Source organism: Siniperca chuatsi, linkage group LG5 (genome assembly GCF_020085105.1).
Source record: "Siniperca chuatsi isolate FFG_IHB_CAS linkage group LG5, ASM2008510v1, whole genome shotgun sequence".
Lineage (NCBI taxonomy): Eukaryota > Metazoa > Chordata > Actinopteri > Centrarchiformes > Sinipercidae > Siniperca > Siniperca chuatsi.
Genome location: NC_058046.1, coordinates 4,407,864 through 4,419,821, shown reverse-complemented (window position 1 = coordinate 4,419,821; position 11,958 = coordinate 4,407,864). Strand labels below are relative to the sequence as shown.

Sequence of the window (11,958 nt, the reverse complement as noted above, 5' to 3'; positions counted from 1 at the left end):
ACACACCAACCTGTGCACTGCCTGGATTGATTACAAGAAAGCATATGACTCAATGCCGCACACATGGATCACTGAATGCTTAGAGATGTACAACATCAACAGGACTCTAAGACACTTCATTGCGAACTCGATGAGGCTGTGGAAAACCACCCTTGAGGCCAATGGCAAGCCACTTGCACAAGTATCCATCAAATGTGGCATATACCAAGGAGATGCTCTGTCCCCACTGCTGTTCTGCATAGGACTGAACCCCCTCAGCCAAATAATCAACAAGACTGGCTATGGATACCGACTCAGGAACGGGGCCACCATCAGTCACCTCCTCTACATGGATGACATCAAGCTATACGCTAAGAGCGAGCGGGACATCGACTCACTGATCCACACCACCAGGATCTACAGCTCTGACATTGGGATGTCATTCGGGCTTGAAAAGTGCAGTCGAATGGTGACAAAGAGAGGGAAGGTAGTCCACACAGAAGGGGTCTCACTCCCAGAAGGAACAATAGCAGACATTGAGGATGGTTACAAGTACCTTGGAATACTACAGGCAAATGGCAACCTCAAAGAGGCAACAAGGAAGACGGCAACGGCCAAATACCTCCAACGAGTAAGGCAAGTCCTAAGAAGTCAGCTCAATGGCAAGAACAAGGCCCAGGCAATAAACAGCTACGCCCTGCCAGTGATCAGATACCCTGCGGGAATAATAAGGTGGCCAAAGGAAGAGATACAGACCACAGACCACAGACCACAGACCACAGACGTTAAGACGCGAAAGCTCCTCACCATGCATGGAGGGTTCCATCCCAAATCCAGCACCCTGAGACTGTACGCTAGCCGTAAGGAAGGCGGCCGTGGACTAGTGAGTGTGAGAGCCACTATCCAGGATGAAACATCCAAGATCCACAAGTACATCCAAGATAAGGCCCCAACAGATGACGTGCTCAGGGAATGTCTCAGGCAATGGGGAACAGAGGAAGACGTGCTGGAGGAAGGACCATCATGGGAGGACAAACCCCTACACGGGATGTACCACCGAACATAACTGAAGTGGCTGATATCAAGAAGTCCTACCAATGGCTAGAGCGGGCTGGATTGAAGGACAGCACAGAGGCACTCATCATGGCTGCACAGGAGCAGGCCCTGAGCACCAGAGCAATAGAGGCCCAGATCTACCACACCAGACAAGACCCAAGGTGTAGGCTGTGCAAAGAGGCCCCTGAGACAATCCAGCACATAACTGCAGGGTGTAAGATGCTGGCAGGAAAAGCATACATGGAGCGCCATAACCAAGTAGCTGGCATAGTGTACAGGAACATCTGCACTGAGTATGGACTGGAAACCTCGAGGTCAAAGTGGGAAACACCTCCAAAGGTGGTAGAGAATGACCGAGCCAAGATCCTGTGGGACTTCCAGATCCAGACTGACAGAATGGTAATGGCGAACCAGCCTGACATCGTGGTGGTTGACAAACAGCAGAGGAAAGCCGTTGTGGTTGACGTGGCAATACCAAGTGATGGCAACATCAGGAAAAAGGAACATGAGAAATTAGAGAAGTACCAAGGGCTCAGAGAAGAGCTGGAGAAGGCCTGGAAGGTGAAGGCAACAGTGGTACCCGTGGTCATCGGAGCACTCGGGGCAGTGACCCCCAAACTGGAGGAGTGGCTACAGCAGATCCCTTGAAGAACACCAGACATCTCAGTCCAGAAGAGTGCAGTACTGGGAACAGCAAAGATACTGCGCAGAACCCTCAAGCTCCCAGGCCTCTGGTAGAGGACCCGAGCTCGAAGGATGAGACCACCCGCGGAGGGTGAAGGACAAAGTTTTTTTTTATATATATATATTAATGTGTGTGTGTGTGTCATGCACATATTTGCCTCATTGTTTTATTATCATGTTGAAGCACTCTAAACTGCTTTTCTATAAAATAAACTGGTGCTATACAAATACATTTTTAATTGAACTGAATTTAATATGTGGAGAATAACCAAAATCATTGCGTAATTTAAGTTCGTTAATGCCTGTGTAGTTTTCTAATCAATAAAAGCTACATTGGATCCCAGGCTGAGGTGAAAGGCCTAATGAGCGCCAGCCGTCCCACCCAGCGTTAGATAATCCGGTCTGGGACCGAGCTGTGACCTCAGGCTGACGTGACGCTCCGGCCCGGCCCAGCCCATCCTGCGATGCGCCGCCGCTGTCTGCCCTGCAGTCTCGAGAAAACAATATTCCCACGCGTCGAGGACTAGCAGCCTACCAGCGCGGTTATCTACAGCTGTAGATGCTTTGTATCCAAAACAGACCTACTGCCGACCAACTGCGGCAAGGTGAGTGTGTTTAATGTCGGTTATTTGGTCGGGGAACAGACGGAGGGAAAAGGATAAAAGGTTCAGTTTAGCAAGCATCGCCTCGGAGGCTGAAAAAAAAGATGCCTTTGCTCGGTCATAACGGGAAAGACGCAGCCTCGGATTTCATTCACATTTTCTGCTCCTAAATGCCTTGTCGTCTTCAAATAGTTGTTTTCGTGAAACGTTTTAACGGAAAGATGATGCTAGCTCGGTTGGTGGCGTTACGTATATAGGCTATATATATATATATATATATATATATTTTTTTTTTTTATCGCAGTGGCACAAAGGCAGCGAAGCGGATGGTAACGGTTTGACACATCATCGGTGTTTCATCGTTTATATGCGGGCTAAACGACCGTGGACAAAACAGGCACTATTCGTTCATGATACACTGAACTGGTTCAACGTTGTCACACCAGCGGCCTGCACCCCTATGTTATCACCATATTGACCCGATATCACTAGGAACAACAGCGGTACACAACCGGTGTCAATTTAGACCGAATAAAGACATGATTTCCGCTAAAATTTATCAAAATAAAAGCCAGGTCGCGTTGGGAAATGCATGAACCATACATGAGGGCTGAAAAGACTTATTGGACAACAGTATTAAAATGACTGCGTCAATAAACGTATTCATTTGGCACTCAAAATCACATGAATCAAAACAGAATAACCGAGTTAAGTGTATAATTATGAAATATTTAAGAATCACTTAGAAAACAAAATGTAAATATCAAAGAAATTTTAAAAAAGTGAGACGCACTAACAAAGTAAAACATAAAAAGAAGAACAACAGGACACAAACAGTCAAAATAACATTGATGTTATAAAATAATGGGGTCTTTTTATGTGGAAAATAAAACAATATTTACAAAGAGTGAGATGCTAAAAAAATACAGCAGTCAAAAACAATTAAAACCAAGGACCAGGCTATAAAATCAAAGATAAAGTCATAAAAGGGCAAATACATATCTATTATTTTATATAAGACAATAAACATTATAGAATATGAACCTACACATTATTAAGACCCACAGGAAATACAATATAGTTCATAATATCTTTTTTTATAGCCATAGATTCACTTTGTACAGCTACAGATAATTGAGAGCTGATTTGACTATTTGGAAGTGATTGTTGTTGACCACACTGTGCATGTACTAGGCTATTATGTTTTTCCTAGTGCACACACCCAGGCTTTTATTTTGAAGGCAGACTGGCTGTACTTCCCGATGTATTGTGGATGATGTATGCTGGTTGGTGTTTTGAGGTGCATTACATGCAATATGGTGGGGATGCAGATTAGTCTGCTGGCCTAAACAGCAATAATATCGTCGTGTCTACAGCATTAACATCTAAGTTTTGCTACTTCGACAAATTAATATGAAATGTATCCTCCCTGTAAATCATTATAGTAATTATGGAATATTCCTTTAAGGACAGTGCGCAGTAGTGATCTCTCTGTGACATATTTAGTATATAGTGGTGTTTTTATAGGTTGTTTCCTGTGATTTTTACTTCATTTTACATAAAATAGTTTGTATTTGACATTAAACAGTGAGAATCCATGCTGGTACATGTAGGTTAATATAGTAGGTGGTATACTTACCCAGCTGACCCCGTGCTGTTAGAGACCTGATAGATAGTCTCAGGAGGAGATGAGAGGGGAGCAAATGCTTCAAAACATGGTTGTCTTCCTGTTATGTAAAGTATTTTTTTTTCTGCCTTGCTCTCTGGTCTCCAGAACTTGAGTCAGATTTATTTACAGTGTCAACATTTTGGCATCCCGCTTACTTCTGCAGTATAATTATCACCATCCATTTCTTACTTTCCAGCAAGTCACTGCCTGAAGATAGATAGGTAGCTGTTCTCATGGGGAAAGCGTACTAAAGACGCTTTTTGTTATTATCTTTACTATTAATGGCATTAGCAGTTGCAAGTAAAAGTTGTTGGTAGTACTAGTAGCAGCAGCAGTAGTTGTACTAATAGTAGTACTGTGAGGTTCAGACAGTTGAGAATAATTTTGAAAATTTGTTAGAATTTGTTTTTTTTTCAGATTATCCACCTGGATTTGTTCAGATGAGTAGTTGAGTTGGTTGATATATAATTACGATTTCCTGCGGAGATAAACCCTGGAGAAAAAATAGCCTGATAATTGTACGGCAGAGGAATATTACAATGCTGCCGCTGTTTTATGTCGATTTAAAAACATTTGCATAAAAACATCACTCCATTCAGTTAAGCAGAAATGTATTGAACTCACTGATAAAGACAGGAAGAGAGGAGAAGGGAGAGATTTGAAGATCGGCAGGCTTATAGTGACGTTAAAGGTCATAATATTACCCCAAACTGTGTCATTGTTTTTAAGGGTAAAAAGTCACAGTGGGATTTAAATCTATAACTGAATGACAAGGATGTGTCAGCACCAGTGCAGTTATCAGAGCAGTGTACCTTTCTTAAGCAATACACAGATGTGTTTGTTTGCATTTCCTCCTTTTGCAAAATTAATGTCTGAGTCCAGATACTGAACGGTAGTCAAACCTGAAGCCAGTCATATAAAATGCAAATTTAAGTCTCTACTTTGACCAGCCTGATGGTCAGTGACAGTGATAAAGACATCACAGAAATTAAAAGTTGCCACCCTTTCTCCTTGTATGTCTCCCTTTAAGTCTGAAGTTAACTGTATAGTCTCGACCTCTCGTGGACTACTGCTGAAACAATGAGTCAGCTAATCGCTTACTTGATTCACAGAAAATAAATTGAAAGAGTTCATAATCGATTTTATTCTTTAGGTGATTTTTCAAGCAAAAAAGCCAAAAGTTCTCTGGTTCCAGCTCCTTTAAATGTGAGGTTTTACTGCTTTTCTCTTCTCTTTTTTTAAAATGTCAATTCCAAATTGAATATCTTTGGGTTTGGGACTGTTGGTCGGACAAAACAAGCAAAAAAACATTTTTCACTATTTTAAAAAAAATTCTGTAATGACTTAATATTCAGCCTACAACTAACCATTATATTCTTTATCATTTCATTTCTTAGTTATTATTATTGATTTATCGGATCATCTAGTGTAAAATAATGAAAATTGTTTTTGAAATTACAAATTCCCAGAGCTCAAATTGCTTGTTTTGTCCAACGGTCCCAAAACCCAGTGTAGCAAATCCTCACTACTGAGAATTTGGAGCCAGTGTTTGTATTTTTTCTTGATAAATACCATAAACACTATAATTGTTGTTGATTCTTTTCTGTTGATTGACATAAAGTGGCTCTGTTCATTCATAGTGACTGTCATTTACAGCAGCAGTGTCTTGGCACAGGTTGAAGCACTTCCATGTTTTCACTTTTTCATGTTCTCTAATGAGACCAATGCTGGATCCGTCCGTTTGAGAAGGGACATGTGAGTATTGAGCTAATCATCCTGGCATTGCAAGTTTAAACCCTCAACATCGCCGCCATGCACATGTCTTTAAACCGCAGCTGATTCCGTGTGTCAGGCGACGTGCCTGTTCTCCGTGTTCAGCTGCTCTTCCCAATCTTGGAATGTGTCTCGCTCTGTGTTACATAACCGAGGGCCTGCGAGGCCGGATGTGCATAGTTTCTTTGTGTGTGTTTGATATGTGTTAGTGTGTGCTGAGATTTAATCTATGGTGTGCGTATCTCTGATTTGTAAAAGCACTGAATAGAGTCAACACTCTGTTATCTGTAGCTGCACTTAGTGAAAAAAGTGTTACCTAAATGCTTTGTTTGGCTTGTTTTGAAGGTTGTCCAATGTTTTGGACAATATTTCAACAACATAATTATTTTGGTAACTTTTCAAGGCGTGCCAACATCCCGAAAGCCTTTTTTTGTCTACAACTCTCTATTGTTGCTGTACTTCAAACAAAACAAAAAAAGCACGCCACACTACTTGTGCTCTTGTAAATTGCAGCTTGGACCATCCTATTCCCATTGATGCCGTTAATGCTATAAATATCTGCAACCATGACATTTTAAAAAAGTGTCTCAGTAAATTGCATCCACCAAATAATATTTATTTGTAGGTTCAAATATTTCTTTAGAGGGGGAAAGGTAGGAATGGCACATTTATCTCAATATAAGTTTGATAATTGCTGTCATAATGTTTGCCTGAAATCCATTGTGTTTCAAAGTGAGTCTTTGACCAGAAAGTTGCTGGTTCAGCTCTTTTGTAAACAGCATTTAGTTGCCCTTGAGCAAGGCATTTAACCTCCAACAGCTCCCGTGTTTAAACTGAAACACCTCCTCCTTGAAGGGTTGAGAACGCGCACAAATCCTGGCAAAAATTCTCTGTCGCAAATGTCTCTTTGCAGAAACTCATGTTGATTGACTGTGCAAGGCATCAATCTTCATGGCTGATCATGAACAGACTTTCAAATAAAATAGAATAGAAGAATAGAATAAACTTTATTGTCCAGCCGAGGCAGGAAAAATATCTTTGGTCTCACCAAGGAAAATGTACACACAAACATGTCCACAAGATTAAAAAAAAAAAAAATCACATTAACAGTACCCATCGTGTACAGCCTACACTCTCATACTTAAGTTTACTGTAGTTTGTTGACCACATTAATTGCATTTGGGATAAAGGAACCCTTGTAGATCCTTTTCTTTGCCAGGGGTATTCAATAAAATGGGCTCTTATTTGACAGTGCAGTGGATTCAAAAGAGTTGTTTTTAAAACCTGCAAGTCTCTAACACCTGAAACTTAGGTAAACTCTCCCAGTGATGTTAGTCATATGACAGTGTCTTCACAGCCAGCTGAGCCCACGTGTAGCCTCTGCGGGCCTGTGGTGGTTTGGCCTCGACATGAACCTCCTCGTGATGTTGATGCAACATTTCTGTCAGGGGTTTGTGCAAGTCAAGGTTCTAGGAGTTCCTCAGGGAACAGATCACAGTCCTGTTCCCTGTCTTTGTTGCTTTCTAGGGTGTGGGCAGTAGCACAAAAGTAACAAAGTACGTTTAATCAAGTACTGTACTTGAGTAAAATTTTTAGGTACTTGTACTTTCCATTTATGTTACTTCATACTTATACTTCACATAAATACATTAAATTGACCGAGCCGGTATATCGGTCTAGTATTTGTATGTGTTTATGTTACAACATTTTTTACTATTGGCCGATATATTGCATTCAGATTTTTTAAACTCCCAAATATCAATATCTGTAGTATCGGTTGGGCTATAATTATAATGTTAAAATGCATCCGTAATGATAATTCAATGATATACTGTACATAAAAACACTCTCAAAGGAGCAATTCTGCATGACTGCAGAATTCTTCATATACTTTTACTTTTGATACTACACACATTTAGTAGATAATACTTCTATTCTTTTAGTTTTACTTGTACTTATAATGGCGAATTCTACCACTGGCTGCGCCAGTCAAAGTGAAAGGACATTCAGCTTGATGAAAAGATTACCACTGTACTACTACTTTTGATATTTGAGTACATTTTTCTGCTGATACTTACTTGAGTACCTTTTTTTTATATTGTAATGGAGTATTTTACTTTGTGGTATATCTTTTATTCATGTATTTATACGTGAAAGATCTGAATATTTCTTCCTCTGCTGGCTTTGTGATTCTGAGTGTAAGGACACAACCATAATTTGTGTTTTTGAAAGGAAAATAAATATGTGCATGTTGGATACGCAGCTGCCCTGAGACTTTTGAGTCACACAGCACACACACACACAGCTTTTGCCCTCTAGGTTGTCATGATAGTTCTATTCCTTTCATGGCTCTTGGCCTGCAATGCTTCACTGATTAAAAGGCACCCAGATGACTGTACACGAGTGTGTGTGTGCTGCAGCAGATGAATGTTGCCCAGGCCTGCTCTGTATTTTGTGCTCGTTTGTCTGACTATGAAAGAGCACTGAGAGCTTTCGGGACACTATCAGTATACTGTGGACATTTTCACCGTGCTGTTGTGTGGAATTGAACAACAGTTTCGTATTTACATGATGGCTGGTAGTTCAGCTGCTGAATCAGGGTACAAATATGGAGGGAGAGGGAGAGGGAGAGGCAGTAACTTTCTCAAGCAAGAACAACAAATGCACTAAAGTTAAGAACAAATTTCAATATTTTGATTATAGTTGAATGCCATAAAAATAGAAATCTTTCAAGCCTGAAGTTGAGCTGCATGCGTCAGTGGTTCCATATTATTTGGCTCCACAAACTCCTGATTCTCTTCTGCCTTTGCAGTCCAGAGTTACTGGCAGAAACATTCAACATGATGAAGAGATTAATATTCCGCCTTAGAGGAGTAAAGGCAAGACTCGCCCAATGATAGACCTTTCCTATGGTCGACATTCAAACTTTGAGTTGACCAATCGATTAGTCGATTTTAATTATTGATTAAGTGTTCAAGTAATTTATTAAGCAAAGGCGCCAAACATTCTCTGGTTCCAGCTTCTCAAATGTGAGAATTTGCTGCTTTTGTTTTATTTAATTGTAAATGATACTCAACTGAAATAGGCAACAGATTAATCAATAATGAAAATCACCGTTAGTTGGAGTCCTAATGGCATTCCATTGTGGTACACTGGTTCCCGGGCCTTGGTGCTGTGTGTATTGGCTCACTGGCACAGCTAAATGGAATTGAGCCGTCATTGGTGTTACTAGTTACGCAGGTGCTTTTCCTGCTATGACATGGCATAGTGCCAAATGACTGTTTGCTGTTGTTACCCATACAGTATAAAGAGTTTTTGCTCATGCAATACATAACAGTGGAACAATATTTCACTGAAGATCATACTTTATATATATATATATATATATATATATATATATATATATATATATATATATATATATATATATATATATATATATAGTATTGTATTGTATTGTTTTTATACATTATGTTTGCTATATCTAGATATCAATTTCAGAAAATACTCCTATCAATATCATGATATTGATTACCATACCACTCCCACTATTTCCTATACTTTAAGATAGATTGGACTCATCAAGTAGGCCACTATACTGCAGTTAAACAGAACTGATACTGTACATGTGGTACAGAGTCAAGACAAGCTAATACACAATGCAAATGGTTGGTGTGTTCAAAAATGTTTCACCAAATTGCACATTTTTACATATATGAAAGGCAGGAAATGACTCCTTGTTTTACTTTAAGTTGGTGTTCTTTGCATCCATAATAATAATAATAATAATAATAATAATGATAACAGCCTGTGACCAGAAGGTTGCTGGGTCAACACTCTCCGCCACTCCCTGTGTAAATAGCATTTGGTTGCCCTTGAGAAAGGCATTTAACCTCTAGTTGCTCTAGTGGTTCTGTTGGGATGCCTCCTGCTGTTAGAAATAGTACAAAATCTTGCAAATTTGCTCTGTTGGAAGTAGACATGAGGTGGTACAATATTGGCAATGCCAGTATGGTATTTCCTACCTCTCACAGGGATTGGGTACAATCTGATCTGGCTGAAACCATCTCCAATCTTTGGCTGGATATTTGTGTATGCAGCAGCATGGCAGCAGAGAGAGGAGATAGATGGAAGTAGGGAGGAAGATGATTATAGAGGCAGAAGTGGGCAGAGGAAAGACGTATTGCACTGCAGTGTACACAGTGGATGGAAGAAAAGCAGAGAGAGTAGGGGAGCAGGGATTTAGTGAAGCTGAGGGGGGATGGGAGAGAAGAGGGGAAAGCATTATGGATCGAAAGAAGGTTGGAAAGAGAGTGAGAGGTGCTTGGAAATGGGCCAGAGAAAGAGGAGAAGAGTGAGAAGGACAGAGTCAGCACAGAGAGAGAGACATAATGGCTGGAAGAAGAACTGCAGCTTTAGAAACAAGATATTTGTCTCATGATGTTTTGTATTAACGTAGCTTGTGCATTTGTGTTCATCTAAGCCTAGATGTGCAGCAGTGTTAAGTTATTCTTAATTAAGCCTTGTGGATACATTTGTCTTCTACATTTGACCCATCCTAATGATTCAGATTAAGCTAAAACCAAAAACTAGCTTCCTTTGAGGACTGAGACACTGGAGAACACATGCACTTTATCCCAAATACTCAATTAAGTTGAATTTAGTGTGCAAATCTAATACAACTCAGAATCATTTTTTAAGTCAGTGCTGCAACAATTAGTCAATTAATTGAAAGTTAATCGGCAACTATTTTGATAATTGAATTATCATTTTTGTCATTTTTTAAGATAAAATGACAAACCTTAGCTGGTTCCTGCTTCTCAAATGTGAGGATTTTATGCTTTTCCTTGTCATACATGACAGTAAACTGAATATCTTTGGGTTTTAGACTGTTGGTTGGACAAAACAAGACATTTGAAGACGTCACCTTGGGCTGTGGAAATTATAACAGGCATTTTGAAGTATTTTCAGTCATTTAATAGACAAAATGATTAGTGTATTAATGGAGATAATAATTGAACAGAAAACAGAAGAATGGATAATGAAAATAATCATTAGTTGCAGCCCTAAAGTCAAATAATTTCTAAGTGGTCCTGATAAAGCAAAATGTCATGTTAAAGCTGGGCTAGTGTAACCACAGTTCACACACATATGACATTTTGACACATCTCAAAAGCACAGGTGTAAATGATAAAATGAATGATTCCATTTAGCTGAGCATGCTGGCTCCCTGTCATGGCTTACTGGGACAATTTAATAGAATGGAGCCATCATTAACGTTATTAGTAACACCTGTGATTTTATGGCTATGACAAGTCAAAATGTCTGCTGTGAAAAAGATCTATGGCTCAAAAAAGCAAACACATTTTGCTAATAAGTTTCAACAGCAAGTTCATTGCCAAAACCCACACTATATAATTTGGAATTTTCTGCCATTTCTTTGTAAGAATATCTGTCTTGATGTTCATGTCTTTTGACATGTTGAAGATTACATGCTCCTTGAGACAATTCTGTATAATCTCAAAATACTTACAAGGCTGTTTGGTTTTTTTTTAGTTCCTAAAAAGGTAACATTTTGGACAATAACTGCTGTATTAGAGCTGAAACAATAGTTGATTAATCGATCAACAGAAAATTAATCAACAACAATTTTGATAATCGATTCATCTTTTCAATAATGTTTCAAAGAAAAATGCCCAGATTTTGCTGTTTCGGGTTCTAAAAAATAAGGATGTACTGTTTTTCTTTGTCACACGATAGTGAACTGAATATCTTTGGGTTTTCAATTGTTGAGCGGACAAAACAAGCAATATGAAGATTATAGCATTTATGAGACGAGATGATATCGATAGCAGATCAGTCGATAATGGAAATGATTGTTAGTTGCAGCCCTATGCAATATATATTTTCTAGATGTTCTGGTATTGTCTCAGTTAACGGTGCCCAACATTGATGCCCACTGGCTTTAAACTGAATTAATATAAGGAAGGAAAATTCTCTGAAAGAAACAAGATCATGCTTTGAACTTCAAATTTTTTGGTTCTTGGTTCTGACATTTGGTTTGCAGCAAGGTTTACAGAAAACACATCATATCTGTACCACGTACAATATTATTAATAATCAGTTGCTTGTTAATGCAGAATACTAATCTGCTGTAAATTTGCATTTTAAGCGATCAGCTACTGCCTGCCACAT

The 11,958-nt window shown here is 39.3% G+C and overlaps 1 protein-coding gene across 2 annotated transcripts in view; it reads left to right on the top strand.

The window, feature by feature from the left end:
• Positions 1-2,096: 2,096 nt before the first annotated feature.
• The window catches only part of rusc2 (RUN and SH3 domain containing 2), a 46,245-nt gene continuing 36,383 nt past the window's right edge, over positions 2,097-11,958 (top strand). The window contains exon 1 of one of the 2 annotated variants that reach the window (XM_044196022.1): positions 2,097-2,324. The gene's annotated coding sequence lies outside the window, so the exon portion shown is untranslated. The remainder of the gene's footprint in view (positions 2,325-11,958) is intronic. The other variant, XM_044196023.1, reaches the window with a different exon arrangement.